Source organism: Apium graveolens, chromosome 10, assembly GCF_009905375.1.
Source record: "Apium graveolens cultivar Ventura chromosome 10, ASM990537v1, whole genome shotgun sequence".
Lineage (NCBI taxonomy): Eukaryota > Viridiplantae > Streptophyta > Magnoliopsida > Apiales > Apiaceae > Apium > Apium graveolens.
Window position 1 is genome coordinate 119,290,705 of NC_133656.1, and position 15,790 is coordinate 119,306,494.

Sequence of the window (15,790 nt, forward strand, 5' to 3'; positions counted from 1 at the left end):
TTAGAGCAATAAGGTCAGATAATGGGACAGAATTCAAGAATACACTTCTCAATGGATTCTGTACAGACAAAGGGATTACCAGACAATTTTTAGCTCCTAGAACCCCTCAGCAAAATGGAGTGGTAGAAAGGAAGAATCGTACATTGATTAAAGCTGCAAGAACGATGTTAAATGAATCAGGTCTTCCAATGTACTTTTGGGCTGAAGCTGTCAATACTGCATGTTATACTCAGAATCGAACTCTAATCAACAAAGACTTCATGAAAACTCCTTATGAGATTTTGAATGAACAGAAACCTTCTATCAAATACTTTCATGTATTTGGTGCCAGATGCTTCGTGCTCAAGGATGGAGATGATCGTCGTGGTAAGTTCGAGGCAAAGGCATATGAGGGTATTTTTGTTGGATATGGAAGAAGATCATATAGAGTGTATATCATTGATCAACACAAAGTAACTGAAAGTGTCAATGTTACATTTGATGACACTAAACTCCCTAGTATCCAAACTGAAGATCCTTCTGAGAAACTGAAGTTTGATGATACGTCAGATTCAGAATCAGAACATGGTCTAGAACCTGAGGTTGTTGCTGGTGAAGAACCTGTTAATCCTGATGATACTCAAGGTAATAGTGATGGAAACTTTGGCAACAATGGAGATACCACTGCTACTGACGGAGAATCTTCAAGTCAACATGGCAACAACTCAGGGGGAGATGCTGAAGGATCATCTAGTAGGACACAACATCACAATGAATTTCAAGGCGAATCATCAAGATCACATCTTCCAAGATAGACAGTTTGGAATAAAGCTCACCCTTTTGAGTTGATTATTGGTGATCCAGATGTTGTAGTCAGAACTAGACGTGCTACTCAAAATGAGTGTCTGTTCTCAGGATTTCTTTCTGAGATGGAACCTAAGAAAATTGAAGAAGCACTGACTGATCCAGATTGGGTGATTGTTATGCAAGATGAACTCAATCAGTTTGAAAGTCAACAAGTCTGGAAACTGGTACCTAGGCCTGTACACAAGAAAGCTGTTGGTACTAGGTGGGTATTCAGGAATAAACTAGATGAAGATGGTGTGGTTACAAGAAATAAGGCAAGACTGGTAGCTAAAGGGTATTCTCAAGCTGAAGGCATTGATTATGATGAAACCTATGCTCCAGTGGCTAGACTTGAGGCCATCAGAATATTTCTGGCATTCGCAGCATTTTCAAACTTTAAAGTTTATCAAATGGATGTCAAGAGCGCCTTTCTGAATGGAAAGCTGGATGAAGAGGTATATGTAGAGCAACCTCCTGATTTTGAAGATCCAGATCATTTGGATTTTGTCTTCTTTCTTTTCAAGACTATCTATGGGCTAAAACAGTCTCCAAGAAAATGGTATGACACTCTCTCTGAATTTCTTATTGAAAATAGCTTTATTAGAGGTGTCATAGACAAAACTCTCTTTTCTAAAAAACATAAGAATGATACTATATTAGTCCAAGTCTATGTGGATGATATAATATTTGGGTCTACTAATGATAATCTCTGTAAGAGATTTGCTAAGTTAATGCACAGCAAGTTTGAAATGAGCATGATGGGAGAGCTGAAGTTCTTTCTTGGATTACAAGTAAATCAAAGGTTAGATGGAACATTTATTTGTCAATCCAAGTATCTCAAGGAACTCCTCAAAAAGTACAATCTAGAGGATTCTGCATCAGCAAGGACTCCATCAACTACAGCTGTCAAGCTTGGACCATGTGAAAACTCCATTAAGGTAGATGTCACAAGCTACAGAGGTATGATTGGCTCGTCACTCTATCTTACTGCAAGTAGACCAGATATTATGTATGCTACATGTTTATGTGCAAGGTTCCAAGCGGATCCTAGAGATATTCATCTCGTTGCTGTTAAACGAATCTTAAGATATCTTAAGGGAACACCAAATCTAGGTATTTGGTACCCTAAAGAATCTGGTTTTAACCTTGTCGGATATACAGATTCAGATTATGCAGGAAGTGTTGTTGATAGGAAAAGCACCTCAGGAAGTTATCAATTCCTAGGAAGCAGGCTAGTCTCATGGTACAGCAAGAAACAGCAAACAGTTTCCAACTCAACGGCCGAGGCTGAATATATTGCTGCTGGAAGCTGCTGTGCTCAGATCTTGTGGATTAGGAACCAACTACGAGACTATGGCTCTGTATTGAACAAGATTCCTATTTTATGTGACAATACAAGTGCAATAGCCATCACCAACAACCCTGTGCAGCACTCGAGGACAAAGCACATTGACATCAGGTATCATTTTATTAGAGAGCACGTCATGAATGGTACTGTTGAACTATTTTTTGTTCCAACAGAAGAACAAATAGCAGATATTTTCACTAAACCACTTGACGAATCCACATTTACCAGATTAGTTGGTAAATTGGGCATGTTTAATAGTTTTAGTGATTAATTTAATTAATATCTGGAATCTGTTCTTGAATGAATTTACAAATGAATTTTTCATAAATGAAAAATTCATTTGCAAATTTATTTTATCATTTTATCATATTTCTTGCTTATTTCTATGTAATATATATTATCTTATCTATTTTTATTTTCCCTTCTTGTTAATTTAAAATATCTCAGAATATTCTATTTCCTCTAAAAATAATTTTCTATGAATTTTTATTTGCTAAAACTCAATAGAAATCTATTTTTGGAATAAAAATAATAAATTCTGATATATTGTCTTTGTTTCAGTATATTTAATTAGAGTCTGTACATATTTGATTGTCTTTTTACTGAAATGACAATCGGCAAGACAATTGAAATTGTCTTGCTGAAAATCATTTCAGTACTTATATATATATATATATATACTTATTTTCATATTAATTCTGTGTTTAATGCTGATATGACAATCGGCAAGACAATTGAAATTGTCTTGCTGAAAGTCATTTCAGTTTAAATTATGTTTATTATATTCTTCAGTATAGTTTTATACTGGCAAGACAATCGGTATGACTATTGGATTGTCTTGCCAGTTATAAACATTATATATATATTTCATTTTATTATTATACTGGTATGACAATCGGTATGACTATCAGATTGTCATACCAGTTATAATTTTAATACTTATTCTATTGTTTTTCTTTCTTTTTGCCTGGTATGACAATCGGTATGACAATCCCGGATTGTCATACCAGCTGTAATATAAAAGCGTGTGTGTGTATTGTTTTAAACCATTTCAACAGTTAATCACTTCTAAAAAAAATTTCGAACAGTTTTTTTTCTCTCTTCACTTTCTCTCTTCTCTCTCTTCGAACCAAATCAATAGAACTGCTCTTTCCTTGCTCGAGTTTTTACTCAGCAAACTGATTCATCACTTTGTGATATATACATACAAGTATATATATACAGAGGTGCTGTTGTATTTTTATTAAAAAAAAATAATAAAAATCAGTTTGCCCCTTCAAATTCAATTTGTGTTTGTTGATTTTGAACTTTTTATTTTTATTTTCAATTTCTGATTTGTGTCTTTTGGTTTGTCAAAAAAAAAATTGTGTTTGTGAGTTAGGAATTTTAACGAGATACATTTCTGTCCAAATTTTTCGATTATAATTAATTTAATTCGAATTATTAAATTAGTTTAATTAATTCGAATTTTCTTAATATTATTCTTAAAATTTTGAAAAGTGTGTGTCTTATTATTATTTTAAATGGCTCTCAATTTCCAAATTATCGCGCATAATCAGGTTGGTTATTTTAATCCGGAAAAATGTGATGTTGAAAAATTTAAGCCATGGATTAGATTTTTAAATGACCATTCGATTGTTAGCTCTGCTATTAAATCAAATGTGATTTTAAACGTCGATCTACTTAGACTGATTTGCACAACTTCTACTGTGGCCGATGATTCAAAATCTTTTTCATTCACCGTCGCAAACACACAGTATGTAGTTGATGAAACAGTCGTCAATCGTGCGTTAAATTTTCCACTAGACAATTTCTGTAATTTACCCTCTGAAAATGATATCACAAATTTTTTCAATGCTATTCACTATCAGGGGGTGATCAATTTAACCAAACTTTCTAAATCAAATTTGGTGTCTGAATGGGATATTTTCTTCGATACACTTTCCAAAGTGTTTGCCAACTGCACAAAATCCAATTTTCATAACATCACTTCCACTCTGCAGTATATTGGTCTTGCGGTTGTTTTCAATCAAAGGATCAATTTTGGCAAACTACTTTTTCCCATTCTCTTGAGACGTCTAACTTCTGCTTTACGTGATCATTCTACAAATCGTAGAGTATCATGTTACTATGCTCGTTTTCTCATGCTTATAGCAGATCATCTACTCACCCCTGAACACAAAGCCCTTTTTGCTAACTCTGCGGTAACCGAACCCCCTCCAGTTAGCAAAAAGATTTACACTCGCCAAGACACAACCTTCAAATTTATGCAAGTTCCAGTACTTGTATCTGCTTTCATGGCCAATTATATTCCCTTACCTATTTTCAATCTTCCCGGCCATGAACAGCAACCTCAACCTCCAGTGGTTCAAGCCACCCAGACTCTTCCATTACAGGTAGTAATTCCTCACTCTCACTCTCTTCCTACTTCTGTTGAAAGACCCCCAGTGGTTGATAGGGCTGACCATGAAGTTGTAGAACCACAGCTTCAATCCCAGGTCATAGAGCCAAACACAGAGTCTCATTCTATCTCAACCTCTCCCCCACTGTCTAAAATGTTACCCAGGAGATTACTAGGAAGTAATACATTGTTAAATATGAGTGAACCCTCAGCTCTGCCTCCTCCTAAGAAAAGAAGAACATATTCTGAGGCATCTGAAAGCCCATCCTTGTCCTCTCAACAGGACATGGACTTTGAAATGGCCAATGAACAGTTACTAGAGGTATTCTCTCAACAGGATGCATCTATTGAAATTCGCCATAGGGCCATGGCATCTTGTACTGAGTCAAGCACAATTCCATTACTCACAATGGAACCATACACTTCCCCAGATCATACTCAAGACACACAGCGAGGAGTGCACGTAGAGTCGGTTACAGTGCTGCCATAGTTACGGCAGAAGAGCAGTCACATGCTTCAGAGGGAAAATCTGACTCTCCGCCATCTTTAATAGAGTCATTTTCTCCCCTCCCAGATCCAACACCTCTGGCTCCCTTATGGGATTCTCCACTCGCAGATTTATCTGGAGAAAGTGGAGGGCAACTTGGTCAATCTATCCCTGAAGCAATTCAGACATCTATTCCAAAAGATTTGATAGGTTTGACTGAGGATCGGGACTCGCGAATTCCCATTGCACCACCACTGACATCTCTTGAAGAGGCTAGGGTGATTTTTAATGCAGGTACAGAAGAACAGCAACTGGAAGACTCCTCACGAGCAATTATATTGAGAGAAACACATGCACGTGAGATGAGTGAACCAAACACGAGTGAAATTCAGGTGAGAGCACACACAGACACTGATACTGTACACCTGTTAGCTCAGATTGCTGCCCTAAAAGAAGAACTTGCTAAAAGCCAAGCTGAAGCTCAAGCATTCAAAGCACAAGTGGTTGAACGGTCTTCTTCTTCCACCTCTGTCAACAATCAGCTTGCAATCATAAGGAATGACATCTCAGATCTAAAGACCACTGTAATACCAAAGCTCAATTCTATTCAGGACACTCCAAATTTATCAGCTGATGACATATCCAACTTCTGCTCTCTACATACAAGAATGACTTCTCTTGAAGACCTCGTTGAGATGAATCATTCACTGGACTCCTCAAGATTTCTAAAGATAGAGACGGGCATGGAACATCTCAATGAAGGGATGAAGCACCTATATTTCATGATCAAGAATTCTCATTGCCCTAATGAAGAACAAAGAACTTATTTTGAAGGACCGTCTGGTGGAGGATCAGGCTCTGGAGGTGATAGAGGTTCCAAAGGAAAGTCAGTAGAGGATCCCTCAACTAGGGGGGAGAAGAAAGGGAGTAGTGCCAAAGGGAAAGAAAAAGATACCTCTGCTGGAAACACAGGAAAGGCTGATGATGTCTACTACAGTGGAGAACAGGATGACTTTGACATTTTTGACATTCCCACTGAACCAGTTCAGGAAGATAAAGATGGGTTATTTGAAGCTGAAGAGGAAAGTGATTTTGAAGATTGGGAAGAGGAAGATACAGTGGATCCTATGTTTGAGAAAGAATTTCAGAAAGAGCAGTCAGAGATGCTAAGAAAAGAAGCTGAACTTAAGAAGGTCTCTCAGATCATTGACAGGAGGAAAGACATACAAAGAACAGAAACTCTTCAAAAGCAACGTCTTCATGACATTAAGGCTCAAGAAAGGAGAAGAGATGTCAGACTAAAGATTGGTGAAAAATGGGATGAAGCTAGGAGAGTACTCGATATGCCTCAGCTAAGCACTAATAATGATAGGCAGTTCTTACATCTTCTTGACAAGCTGGAAATCTCAAATCCTAACAATGACATGTACATGAATGCTATCAAGACTGAAGTCTCAAGGATCACAGCTGCTTTTGATAGATCCCTAAATGAGATGAGCATTTTTGTATATTGTCAGAGTGAAGGATCATTCAAGGTGTCACTTCATCTATTTGAGAATCGTTCTTTGTCAGAGATTTGGGTTCTTTTAAACAAAGTCAAAAGAAGCTCAGAATTGAATGAAGTTCTTCGAGAAAGGCTTAAAGAGTTTGCCAGCAGGGCTAGTCCTCAAGTGGTCAACAATCCTCATCAGGTGAGATTCTTTAAGTCTGATTGTCTTCAAATCTGTCAGCTAGATGTACAATCTCTTAAAGACTACTCAGCTAAGCATCTGGTCTGGATGGAACATCATTTGAGAACTGCTGGATATTCATCCATGTTGAAGACTCAAGCTGCTGACTTGATTCAAGCTTATTGTGAAAAGAATGTTAAAAGGTACAATCAACTCAAGAATAAGCTGAAGTCAGTTGGAGTTCAACCAGTCAGACCAGCAAGCTTCACTTCAGAAAAGGATCGTGTCTTTGACAAGGAATTGCTTCAAGATTTAGAAGAAGGTGAAGTCAGAAGAGAAGACAACTGAAGTCAATTAGCTCAAAACTCAATGTAATATGATTAGAGCTTTATGAATCAAGATAGTCTAATGTAGTTATATGTTCAGGCTAGAGGAACATTTATCTTGTATTCACTTGTAAATTTCATTTGGAATCTGGAAAATGTTAAATATAATCCAGAACTTTTCTGCTATTTACTTTATATTACTGTTTATATCTTTTTCTTATTTGTTAGTTGAGTTATCCTCTAGGTATTTGTTGTTATTGTCTAACAAGCAAATAGGGGGAGATTGAAAGGCATATGTCATAGCCTACTCGTTTATTCGAGTATTTAACTCAACTCAAATAAGAATGTAATAAGTAAATAGTGGATCAATCATCAGAGAGATCTCACAAAGTAACATCTGTCAAAGAATAAAGAAACATTGTTCATCTGCAGACTTGGTGATTCACTGGAAGAAGTTCAAGAATTTGATCATGCCTCAGTGATATAAATCAAGATCGTGGATTTAATCAAGTGACAGAGATCTCGTCAGGGTATCATTTATTACAAGGATTCAATCAGAACAACAAAGTCAAGACATAAAGAAACGTCACGAAAGTTAGTCACTCATGAACCAGACAGTACATCGAGTGTCAGCATTGAAGTGGCGGAATTGATTCATAAGTCTCAGTGACTTTCAGAAGATTGTCAGAAGAATGGATGCTGCTCAGGGTTAGTATTAATTCTCTATTAATTAATTAAGTCATATAATTTAATTATGAAAATAAATTATATCTGCAAAGATTAATTTATTTGAATAATTAAATTAATTGATTAATTAATTCTGAATTAATATTAAGGTTTTTCAGAATTTTAATTGATTAAAATCTGTTTTAATTCTAAAAAGACAACTGATTGTACTAGTATGACAATCGGTATGACAATTGATAGTCATACCGAAAGTCATGCTAATTCAGTTGATTGTCTTGATAGAATTATTATTTAGATTAAAATCACTTATTAATTCAGTAAGACAATTTTATTTGAACTAATATGACAATCGGTATGACAATCAATAGTCATACCGAAAGTCTTGCTAGTTCATTTTAATTGTCTTGCTAGCTCTAAAGATTGTCACACCGAAAGTATTATTGGACAAAGGATTGTCATACCAGTTCATTGATCTCGGCTGTGTTGATTAAAAAGAAGCAGAAGCATCCAATTAACTAACACACATACAGAGAGCAATCAAACAGAAGCCAAGAACAAAAAGAGAACAAGCAGCCAAATATTTCATCTTATCTGCTAATTCAAGATTACAATTTCTAGCTTGTAAAGTTAAATCCAATCAACTAGAAATCACTCTCTTGTTCTTGTGTATCAATCTAGCGGATTAAAATCCCTAGAACTTAATCTCAAATCGCATTTAGCATTTGATCTTTTAATTACAAAAATAGAAAAAGTTCATGTCGAATTTATTCTAGATTTGTAATAATTGATTTGAGATTAATCCCTTGTAACCGATACCGTAGTTGTAACACCTTTCAAGTTTAATAAAAGTTTTATTTAACTTGAATTTTGTTTCACAATTTTATTCCACATTTTATTCGACTAAACGGTATTGTTTGCATTCAACCCCCCCTTCTACAAACAAATTGGGACCTAACATACATAAATAATAATAATCCTCATTATAATATATTCTCACCAACTTAACCTATTTACAACTCGAAATTAAACACGGATGGCACTTAGGCCTATATGCACTTAATTTATATTCACTTTTAAATTACAATTGCACACACATAGCCACATATTCACATATCATATATTAACACCAAATAACACCATATATACCATAATGCAACACTAGGCTTGGATGATCTCGACTCACCACTTAAGTCACTTGGTTGCTAAACTAGACAAGGTCTTCTAATTTTGGCTTCCTAACTCGATGTGCCTTTCCTAAATTATCCAAAACCTATTGACCCTCACTTGTGCCTTTTGCTCTACTGACCTTATACTATCTTACAACTATGGTGGTCGACCTAATACTCACTTCTAAGTGTTCTAAAACTATGTGATAAGTGATAGTGCTCACTGGTGCAAATTTCAGAATGACAACTATGGTTTCTTGAGTACATTAGACACTCTTAAACTACAATTTTTTCTTCAAAACTCTTACACAAGACTCTCCTGACCTAAGGTCATCTCACGAACTTGATGTGGCTCAAGGGCCTGGCTTGGGCCTTCTTGGGCCTAAGCTAAAAGTCCAAGGTTCCCCTGTTTTTCTAGGAAGAAAATGCCCTGACTTGAATTAACTTGTGACACATGGTTCTACCTCATATCCTATGAACTATGGTTGGAAAAACTTCTCTGACATACCCTCTAACTAAGGCCCAATTGGGCCTAACGAGGGCCTACCCATGACATGGTCAAATCTCCCTATTTCTAAGTTGCAACAAAATTGTCCCCTGCTGGACAGATTTTGTGATTCTACTTGTGCACCTAACCAAATGACATGCAAACCTCCAACCAACTCCTAAAACCTTTTATATACTCCCAATACTAACTTCTGGTAGCTTGGACCTCAAAGTTCACACCAATGACATGGTCAAAACTCACTCTAAACCTTAGGGTGCTATACTGATTTTTCTGCAGAAACTATAACTCTCATTTTCCAAGGTTTTGACTTGACAAACTCAACTAACAATAACTCAATACTTAAACAAAGACTTATACATGGTAATCTACTGAACTAACTCCCTTATTCTCAAAATAAACTTGGGTGAGATCATCCATGCCCAAAAACAACAACATGCAACTAAATATATAACATGCAACTCAAGGAAAGCACATAACAAGATTTCGGCTAGGCATAAAGTTTTAAATACTTGCAAAATCGACTTGCACCTAATACTCATCCTTAATAATCATGAAATATAACTTCTTTTAAGTATTAATAAGAAATTTATCATGAAAACAATCTATTTTAAGCACACATATTTCGCATTTATAGATTTTTAAACATAACAACATGATTTCGAAAAGAATAGCATGCAAAACATGGTTGATCATCATTTTAATGTCTTAAAACTAACATGCATGGCTAAACATAAATATATAATGAAATTTCAGTAGCATGCAAAGGATTTTAAAGCATGATATCTCCATAAAATACTTAGTTAGCACATATACATAATATATCTCATAGAGAGCTCTTGAATTCACAAGAATCAAGAGTTTCTCTTTGGAGATCACATAAGAACTACACATGCATCCATGGAACTTCAACTTCCAAGTCACAAAACACTTGGAAAGTATATAAGATGAATGTAGGTAAAAGATTTACACTTGGGAAGATGAAGAATGAATTGAAAAATGAAAGGGGGTGGGGAATTGGCCTTCGGCCGAGAGCAATGTGGAAGGGGGAGGTGAGAAAATTTGTGGGGTGTTGGAGTGTGGAATGAGAATGACTTCTCCCACTATTATTTCTTTGTTTTATGCTATTTAGTTTACAAATGATGAGTGGAAGTGAGAACTTACAAAAATGTCCCTTGGTTAAAGTTAGGCCATTTTGCATGCAAGGCTAAGGTAGTAATTTGGTAATAATCAAATGAGTTAGTGGGGTTGGAAAAGTCTTGTTTGCCCTTTGAGAGAATAGAAGGGTGATTTGCATGCATGGTCTCTTATGTAATTTGATAAATATGACAACTAAAATTTATAATGATTTATTTTTATAAAATAAAATATAAGTTCAAAAATTATAAAATTTATATCATAAAATAACTTGGATTTTTAGAGACTTTATAAAATCATTTTCAAAATTTGTGAACAAAATACCTCTTAAAAGAAAATTTTTCCAAAGCTTAGAATATTCCTTATAAATCAAAAATAAAGAAATTAAATAAACTCTTGCTTTGAAAAAATCATATACTACACAAAGCAAATTTATAATGCAGAAACTTTCACTCACACTAGCGTACAATCATTGAATATATTTTCATTTGACTTTAATATTATACCCAATCCACAAATAATATTACATAAAATGCCGGTCGTAACATCCTCTCCCCCTTAAGGGATTCTGTCCCCAGAATCTAAGAGAAAAGATGAGGATGTCGGGAACGCATATCAGACTCTAACTCCCAAGTCGACTCTTCGACCTTAGGGTTCCTCCAAAGTACTTTTACTAACTTTACTGACTTATTTCTAAGACTCTTTACTTGCCAGTCGAGTATTTTAACCGGTTGCTCCACAAATGACAGGTCTGCCTGAATTTCTACAGGTTCATATTCTATCACATGGCTAGCGTCAGGATTGTACTTCTTAAGCAACGATACATGGAACATATTATGCACATGCCGATACTGAGGTGGTAAGGCCAACTCGTAGGCCACCTTTCCCACTTGACTCAAAATCTCAAAAGGACCTATGTATCTAGGTGCTAACTTCCCTTTCTTGCCAAATCTTATCAACCCTTTTCTAGGTGACACCTTCAGCAACACAGCTTCGCCAATTTGGAATTGAACGTCCTTATGCACTGGATCTGCATACTTCCTCTGTCTATCTTGAGCAGCAAGCAACCTTTTCTGAATTAACTTGACCGAGTCATGCAACTGTTGTACCAAATCCGAGCCGAGAATTCTTCCTTCTCCTACTTCATCCCAACTTGTTGGTGATCTACACTTTCGCCCGTACAAAGCTTCGTATGGTGGCATGCCGATACTGGAATGATAGCTGTTGTTGTAAGAGAATTCAATCAACGGAAAATGGTCGTCCCAACTTCCTGCAAAATCGATTGCACAACTGCGCAACATATCTTCAATTGTTTGAATTGTCCTTTCACTCTGGCCATCAGTCTGCGGGTGGTACGCCGTGCTCATGTTCAACTTCGTGCCAAGACATTCCTGAAATTGCTTCCAGAATCTCGAGTTAAATCGGGGATCTCTGTCTGAAACTATTGATACGGGTATTCCATGCCTTAGTACGATTTCGCGCACATACAAATGAACCAACTTGTCCAATGACGACTTCTCGTTTATTGGAAGGAAATGCGCCGACTTCGTAAGACGATCAACTATAACCCATATTGCATCATGTCCGGATTTCGTTCGCGGTAGTCCTACTATAAAGTCCATAGCGATATTTTCCCATTTCCATTCTGGAATCTTTAGGGGCTGAATTAATCCGCTTGGTCGTTGATGTTCTGCCTTTACTTTCTGACAAGTATAGCACTTCGCAACCCATTCTGCCACGTCTCGCTTCATATTTGGCCACCTAAAGTTCTTCTTTAAGTCTCGATACATCTTGGTGCTTCCCGGGTGGATTGAAAATTTCGAATTGTGGGCTTCATGGAGGATCTCATTCTTTATTTCAGGTACATGAGGAATCCATATTCTGGATGAAAACCTTAGTATCCCTTGCTCATCCCTTTGAGTATTAATCTCCTCTCCAGATAACTGATTCTTCTCTTTCTCCATTACTTCTTCTTGACACTTCTTTATCTTTTCCACTAGTATTGGCTGAAAGGTCATTGCACGACAAACTTCCTCGACTTTTCCATAAGCACAAAGTTCCAATTCTAATTTTTCGATTTCTTCAGATAACTCTTTTGATGTTATCATCATATTCAATCTCTCTTTCCTACTCAGAGCATCGGCCACTACGTTCGCCTTTCCAGGATGGTAATTTATCGAGCAGTCATAGTCCTTGATCAGTTCCAGCCATCTCCTCTGCCTCATATTGAGCTCTTTCTGAGTAAAAATGTACTTTAAACTCTTGTGATCCGTGTAGATTTCACACTTCTCTCCATAGAGTAATGTCTCCAGATCTTGAGTGCGAACACTATGGCGGCTAGTTCCAAGTCATGCGTCGGGTACTTTAACTCATGCGGCTTCAACTGTCTTGACGCATATGCGATCACTTTACTGTGTTGCATCAACACACAACCCAAACCCTTATGTGAAGCGTCGCTGAATATTACAAAATTCCCTTGATCATCTGGAAGTACCAACACCGGAGTTGTTACCAACTTCTGCTTTAACTCTTGAAAGCTATCTTCATATTCTGCACTCCATTCAAACTTTTGATTCTTTCTGGTTAACTTGGTCAATGGCGTGGCGATCTTCGAGAAATCCTTGACGAATCTTCTATAGTATCCGGCCAATCCTAGAAAACTTCGCACTTCCGTAGGAGTCTTTGGCCTCTCCCAACTCATAACTGCCTCAATCTTTGCCGGATCCACTTTAACTCCCTCATTTCCAATAACATGCCCCAAAAATTGAACTTCCTTTAACCAAAACTCACATTTGGTGAACTTGGCATACAACTTCTCTTGTCGGAGTATCTCCAAGGCTATCCAGAGGTGCTGCTTATGTTCTTCTTCCGACTTAGAATAAATAAGGATGTCATCAATAAATACCACGACAAATTTGTCCAAATACTTCTTAAATACTCGATTCATCAGATCCATAAATGCGGCCGGAGCGTTGGTCAATCCAAACGGCATTACTAGGAATTCATAATGCCCATATCTGGTCCTGAATGCGGTCTTAGGAATATCTTCTTCTTTGATCTTTAATTGATGGTATCCCGATCTCAAATCAATCTTCGAAAAGCATTTTGCTCCCTTCAACTGATCAAAAAGGTCATCTATCCTTGGTAGCGGGTAGCGGTTCTTGATCGTCACCTTATTCAACTCCCGGTAATCTATGCATAGACACATACTCCCATCTTTCTTCTTTACAAACAGAACAGGGGCTCCCCATGGCGACGTACTTGGTCGTATCACTCCTTTATCCAATAATTCTTGTAGCTGGCTCGCCAACTCTTTCATTTCTGCTGGTGCCATCCTATATGGGGCCTTTGAAACTGGTTCCGTGCCTGGAGCAAGGTTGATCTCAAACTCAATTTGTCGATCTGGTGGTAAGCCTGGTAGTTCGTCGGGAAACACATCGGGAAACTCACTAACTACAGGAATATCTTCCATGCTGAGGCTGCCTCTCTCTGAATCCACTACATATGCTAGGAAGGACTCACAACCTTTTCTAAGCAACTTCTTAGCCTGAACGATTGTAAGAAATAGTTGCTCTTGCCTCTGCCCCTTAAATACTACCTTCTCTCCACTCTTCGTCTTTAAATACACTCTCTTGGTCTTACAATTTATCTGAGCGCTATTCTCTCCTAACCAATCCATTCCTAAAATTATGTCAAACTCTCCCAACTTGAAGAGTATCAAGTCGGCTGAAAACTTATATCCCGAAATATCGATCTCACACTTTGGACAAAATTGATTCACAGGAATCTTCTCTTGGTTTGCAATTACCACATTTACTACCTCACTCATAACCATTTTATCACATTGGAGCTTATCAACAAAAGATTCTGATATGAAAGATCTTGTTGCTCCCGAATCAATCAATACTTTAGCTTTGACATTATTGAGTAAAAATGTACCTGCTATCACCTCAAAATTCTAAACAGCATCTTTCATCTTTAGATCAAATGTCCTTGCTGTTGCTTGCGGGGTTGGTGCGGGTGGTGGAGGTAATGCCAATACCTCAGCTGGCACGCTTGCACTGGTACTTGCCACGTTCATCAGAGCTTTGACTGGTCCTGTTGCCTTACACTCCCTAGCCATGTATCCAGTCTTCCCACACTTGTAGCACGTAACTCCTGGCTTCGGCATCTTGCACTCGTTTGCCAAATGTCCCTTCTGATTGCACCTATAACAGGTCATGCTCAGCTTATTACATACTCCGGGGTGCCTTCTTCCACAGTGCTTGCATTCCGGTCTCTGGAACCTGTTTTCTCCAACTTGCCCTTGGCTTGCCTGATTGTTCCCTTTTGATTCTTGCCTTTTGCCCAAATTTCCCTTCTTTTGAAAATTTCCGCCCTTCTGAAAACCAATCCTCTTTACATTCCGATCTTGCGAACTTCTAGCTTCAGACTTTTCTCCATAAAATGGAACCTTCCTCTTCTTGTTATCCCTCTATTTCCTTGACTGCATCCCATTATTCTCAATCAGAGCATCTTTCTATACTACTCCCGCATAAGTTTCAAGCTCAAACATAGCCACCCTATCTCTGATCCAAGGCTCCAATCCTTGCTGAAATTTCTTTGCTTTTTCCTCCTCAGTGCTGGTATACTTTGTCACAAACCTTGACAACTCAGTGAACTTCTTCTCATACTCCAATACAGTCATGTTCCCTTGCTTCAACTCAAGAAATTTTAGCTCCATCTGATTCTGCATGTACTTAGGGTAATACTTGTCCAGAAATAACTTTTTAAATCTCTCCCAAGAAACCTGCTGAGTGACTTCCATGGCCTTTACTGATTCCCACCAATAGATAACTTCTCCCTTCAAGAAGTATGTAGCATACGGCGTCTTCTGATCGTCTCCTAACTGTACCAACTCAAAAGCCCTTTCCATCTCCTTGATCCATGTGTTAGCTATCACTGGATCAGTGGTATCATGAAATACAGGTGGATTCACATTCTGAAAAGCCTTGAAAGTGACAATTTGTCTAGGTGGTACTGGTGGTTCAGGTGGTTGGTGTGGCTCACGGTTATCTTGGTTTTCAATTCGTTGTTGAAGAGTTAGTTGTTATTGAGCTATAGCATTGGTTTGTTGTTGCAAGGTTTCCAGTAGTCGAAGAATATTTGGGTCTGTGGTGAAGGTGGTTGTTGGGTTCTTCTTTTTGGGAGGCATGATCCTGAAATAAGAGTTGTGTCAAAACAGATATGAATGATAAA